The sequence below is a fragment of the Calliphora vicina genome, chromosome 4, assembly GCF_958450345.1.
Source record: "Calliphora vicina chromosome 4, idCalVici1.1, whole genome shotgun sequence".
Lineage (NCBI taxonomy): Eukaryota > Metazoa > Arthropoda > Insecta > Diptera > Calliphoridae > Calliphora > Calliphora vicina.
Window position 1 is genome coordinate 28,528,584 of NC_088783.1, and position 5,908 is coordinate 28,534,491.

At 29.1% G+C, this 5,908-nt stretch overlaps 1 long non-coding RNA gene across 1 annotated transcript; it reads right to left on the bottom strand.

Moving 5' to 3' along the window:
* Positions 1-795: 795 nt before the first annotated feature.
* On the bottom strand, positions 796-1,477 carry LOC135959139 (uncharacterized). The gene is made up of 3 exons (XR_010576505.1): positions 1,223-1,477; positions 1,105-1,161; positions 796-1,028 (listed from the first exon to the last, which is right to left on the bottom strand). It is a non-coding gene; the product is annotated as an uncharacterized LOC135959139 (long non-coding RNA).
* Between the last annotated feature and the right edge of the window lie 4,431 nt (positions 1,478-5,908).

Consider the following 5,908-nt stretch of genomic DNA (forward strand, 5'->3'; position numbering starts at 1 on the left):
ACTATAATATTCTGAATCGGTTTTACTTCAAAAACATAACAGTAAGGAAATTCGGCTCATTCGCCAAAATATAGCCAAAAAATTAATTTTTCTCGAAAATCGCAAAATTTAAATCACAGGTACGGAAAAACTATAGGGGGTATTGACATAGTTTTTGGAAATTTTTATTCTAAAATTTTGTTGTAAATAAATCCCCATGTGATGATCAAAAACTTCTGAAAATTGTTTAACAAAATTTTTAAATATTTGAAATTGGAGTTTTGAAACTGCCGTTAAAAAAATATTTTTTTGGTTATGCCTGCGAATAGGTTAACTGTATCCTATGAAGATAAAAACTCATATACAAGTAAATATGGATATATTTTAAGAAAGAATAAACTTTTGTTTTAATATTTCGCAAAATATGTTAATTTTGTTCCTACATTTCTTGTTCTAGTGGCCTGAGACACGTTAATGGCCTGGGGAATTTTTAATAACTTTAACATTTTTTAACCAATTTTTGACTTTTGTATCTCATTAGAACGACAATTACGTACACATTTCGATTCTTTTAAATTAAATTGCAAAAGTAATTACTTAATAGCAACATTTAAAAAAAAAAACTGAAAAAATGCATTTTTTCCCCTTGTAAATGCACCTCAAAACTAAATCGAAAGTCGCACGGTTTGCCCTTCCTAGAACAAGCTAAAATTGTTTTTGGTTGTATTTTAATTCTAAGGGACACTCTAATGTGCATATTTATTAAAATTATTATTTGCCACTTTTTTAATATTTTGAAATTTAAAAATAAAAAACTTTATTAACTTTTGGGTTCAGCTTAGATTTTTCTAAAATTTTATTAAGCGATTTTTGTTTTAAATTTCATTCTTATTTACACAGTTTTATAAAGTTTACATAAAGAATTTTGTTGAAAATGACGTGTAAAAACATTTCATAACATTTAATTGGTGTCCGATTTAAGAAAACCAGTTACTAATTGTACTATACCAGGGTAAAACATATGAATTATCTGCATTTTTAACATTCGTCTGTAAGAAAATACATTTATTTTAAAATAATTTTTTATTTACTTGATAAAATTGTATGATCAGGCTCTCTTTTTACCTTTTTAAATGCGGCTGTATTCTTTTTACCATCATTTTTAAAATTACTAGGTTCCAGCTGTAATAAAATACATTTATTTTAATATCTCTTATTTTAACATAATTGTATGATCATTTACCTTTTTAAATGGGGTTATTTGAACAAACTTTCTATTTAAGTCATTTTTTGTGAATGTTTCCACACATCTTCTGCCATCAAGCGACAGAAATTCACAATTACCTCGATGTAAAATTCCACATTTTACTGTGTGAAACTCAACCACTAAAACCGTAATTAGGAGTAAGGCACAAAGTTGTTTAAACATTTTTCCAAAAATTAACTGTCGATAATTTCAATTAATTACAGAATGTTTTTTATGATTAGTTTATGTAGAGCTTAGGTTAAGTAAGTAATTTCATTTATAAATGCTACAGTTTATATACATATGTAGATGTAGAGATCAGGGTTGCCGGATTCGATTATTTAACTCTCGAGTGATTAGTTCTAAAAGAGCGTAATTTATGTTTCAACTCGTTTAACACCAGAATATTCAATTTGATTTCTTTGACTTAGCAAAACCATTTTTTTTATGCTTGACATATTCTAGTTTAGCATGCAATTTGACAACACCTAATATGACTTGACAATCAAACCTAATTTAGAAACATGAGTAACGTCAGCAGATTATTGTTAAGAGAAGTGATGCATAGCAACCACATTCATAAATACACTTGGTCGGAAATAACAAAAATAAAATTTTAATTTAACCACGAGTGAGTTGTAAGGGCACTGCTACAGTTCAATATATTAATTAATTAAATATATTTAAAATCGCCCAGGCCCATCAAAAAAAAGTTTGAAGACCAAGAATTTGAGCCATTCTCCATAGATATGCTTGCAAAATCATTGGGAATCCAAAATCATTTTTGCACCAAATCATTACTTGCGATGAAAAATGGATCCGTTACAATAACCCGAAGCATAAGAGATCGTATGTGAATCCCGGCCAACCAGCCGAATCGACAATAAATCCAAATCCATAGCGCTAAGGTAATTACATGTATTTGGTAGGAGCAAAAGGGTCCTATCTATTATGAGCAGCAGAAATCTGACCGACCATCACATGGAATCTGTACCAAATGCAACTGATTCGTTTGAAGCGAGCATTGGTCGAAAAATGCCCAGAATATGCGGCCAGACATGAACATTTTCAAGTCATACACCCACATAATAAAAAATAATTAAATTTGCAGAAAGAAATCAATAATCAAAACAAGTAAGAAAGTCAAGCCCGACCATATAATACCCTACACCAAGTAAATGAGTAAAAATATTTTTCTTTTAAAATATCAATAATTTATATTCGTGAGTGATTTTCGGAAGTGGACCTTATATGGAAGCGGGTCTATATGGGAGCTATGACTAATTATGGACCGATCGTAACAAAATTTGGTGACATGAATTTTGTATATATAAAACTTATTTGGAGCGAAACTTGTGTAGATACATAGATACATTAAACATTTATGACCGATAAAGTCCAATTTCGAAGGGACATTTGTATGGGGGCTAGGGGAAATAGTGGACCGATTTCAGCCAGTTTCAATAGGCTTGGTCCTTGAGCTGAAAAAATAATATGTACCATATTTGATCGAAATATCTTCAAAATTGCGACCTGTACTCTTGCGACAGCCAGCCGACCAGACCAGACGGACGGACGGACATCGCTTAATCGACTCAGAAAATGATTCTAAGTCGATCGGTATACTTTAAGGTGGGTGTTAGACTAATATTTTTGAGAGTTACAAACATCTGCACAAACGCATAATACCCTCCCCACTATGGTGGTGTAGGGTATAAATACGGTGTAAGACTTCATAAAGAATCAGCATTCAATTACGGTTGAGCGCAATCTAACTCCTGATGTCATTCTCAATGCGAATTAAACTGATATCTATCTATAGTGCTCCAGGAAGTAAGCTATCGAAGGATAGACTAACAATTTTGGTTTACAATATAATAAATATCTCACATTTCTGTTCCAATCAAAAAGTCTCAATTTGTTGGACATTGTTATCTTCATTGAAATAATGGATATTTTTAATGCTAGAAACATTTTTAGAACCGAAATCCCTTTCAATGAAGGCTTTATTAATCCTTGGTATTGTCTCAATGTCACACCGCTTAAAACTTTATCGCGATATAACGAATTTTTCGATTTAACGAATGGGTCTGACAACATATCGTTAGTTATACCGGGATTTTCCTGTACCCAAAGCCTTAAGAAAATTATGCAGAGAATATTTAAATCGGTGAAAAGGTGCTTTATAAAACAATAAATGTCAAATGATATCTGTTTATTTATACAAATTTCATAAAATGTATCAAAAACAGTTAATCGATCAATTTCACCACTGTAACTAAACTGTAAATAAATATTTAGCATACTTTTAGGCTGAGTCACAAATTGAAAAAGTTAAAAAATGAAAATAGCATAACATTTAATAAAATAAATACAAAATTAATTAATTATGTAAACAATAATTGTATGAAACATTTGTTACCTTTTTGTAAAAAATTTTTATTAATTACAATAAAATTCCATCAATTAATCTATTTTTTATTTGTTATTAAACACAAAGCAAATTACACTCAATCATCTGTATTGTTATGTTATTAACACCACATAAAATCCAGTGATCATTTTAAAAAAATACATATAAATAAGTGTGATATTTACGTTACGAGTAATATACATATGTATGTACGTATGCAAATAAACAATACAGTGTGGGGCAAAATTATTCTTGAAAAAGTATACAAAAATTGGTTAAAAATTATATTTTCCATGGAAATGTCGAAAAATTTTACTTCTAGAAGGAGCCCTATATAAAGATCAACCGAAAAAGATCTATGAAAGTGATCATTGATTCTATATTTAAACTAAACACTTGTAATAAACTAAATTTTTTCATACAAAATCCTTTAATAATGCATTTTTTTCTCCCTCACTCTCTAAATGCATTTTTTGTATATAAATGTCCGTTAAATTTTTATTTACAAACCTTATTACACAAATGCAATCATTATATCATATTGTTCATTATATAATTACTAAAAGATACACACTGATATCACAGGCAGCCATATCGTGACATTCCAATTTTTCTCACTCTTTGGAATTGTTTCCCTTTGGCATAATTGTTTTACAACAGTATGACTATTTGTTGCATCAATGTATGTTGTATATTAGGGTAATCTTTGTTTTGCACTTTTTCCATTTTCGAATCTCCCAATGTTCTTCGTCGTACAAACACAAAATGCTGATGATTTCAGCAAATTGCTCAGAATAGCAATATTAAAATAAACAAGTAAGAAAGTATGGTCGGGCTTGATAATAGCCTACACAAAGTAAATGAGCAAAATCATTTTTCTTTTAAAATTTCAATAATTTACATTCGTGAGTGATTTTCGAAATGGGCCTTATATGGGAGCTATGACCAATTATGGACCGATCACCATGAAAGTAGATCATGTAATTTATGTCTATATGAAAGTTATTTATGTTGAATTTTGTGTATATACCAACATTTTTAAGCGATTTATGCACGTTAAAGTGATTTTCGGTAGCGAGTCTATATGGGAGCTATGACTAATTATGGACCGATCGTAACAAAATTTGGTGACATTAGATTTGTGTATATAAAACATATTTGGAGCGGAATTTGTGGAGATACGTTTATAAATTAAACATTTATGACAGATAAAGTCCAATTTCGGAAGGACATTTCTATGAGGGCTAGGTGAAATAATGGACCGATTTCTGCCAGTCTGTGCTGTGCCGAATCTTATGTTGTACATTTTGTATAATCAGAGGTAAATTTCCAATTACTTGTAGATTCAAAAATAATCAAAAAATTTAAAAGGCATATGACACTTTTTGTCAGAACTTGAAAAGCGACCTAATGGGGGTTGTAGGCCTAGGTGAGGACATACTAAAACCGTTTTCAAAAGATTTTGAAACACCCTCAAAATTTTGAAATATTTTGAAAAAACTGTTTTAGTGTAGGTCGTAGTACTTTAGTACCTCTAACACACACATTTTTAGACCGATTTCAAAATTATAAACAATTATGGATAGACAAAGAATTAAGCTTTCATAAAATGTATGCACAAAATGTATATAAAAAAAAATTGCGTAAGTTTTTATAAAAAGTTTCGCTTTATTTTTTATTTTTTTTCGTAATTTTTCATATTCAACAATAGTTAATTTAATTCTTTTCTATGAAAACCTATTCTTTTTTGCACAGTATTTTAAAGACAACTTTATATGGCAAAAAATGAGATATACTTGTTAAAATCGGTTTAAGTTATCGGCAAAAGTTATTAAACTTTTTTGAAAAAAGTTCGAAAAAATTTACCTTGTAAATTAAAAATTTTGCAAATATTTTTTGTTTCTACAGTTTTTTGTTTATTTTTATTTATATGCGCTGGGGGAGAAAATACTAAAAATGGTGTTAATTAAAAGTTGAATAACTTTTAGAATTTTAACCCGATTTGAATAATTAAAACCATGTTTTGTTAAGAACTAAATTTCCTATATATGTGGGTATAAATTTTTATAAACTTTCATATCAAAATAAGCAATGAAAAGCGACTAAAATCAAAAAATTTGATAAATTTTGTTTTTCTTTCAAATATTCTTAACAAAACCAACACTTATAACTTATAAATGTATAAAAAAATGCACGTCATTTGAAAGCGTTATCAGTTTTCTTTGCAAACGCCGTTAAAAAATTTAAAGTAGGACAAAAACTGACTAAGC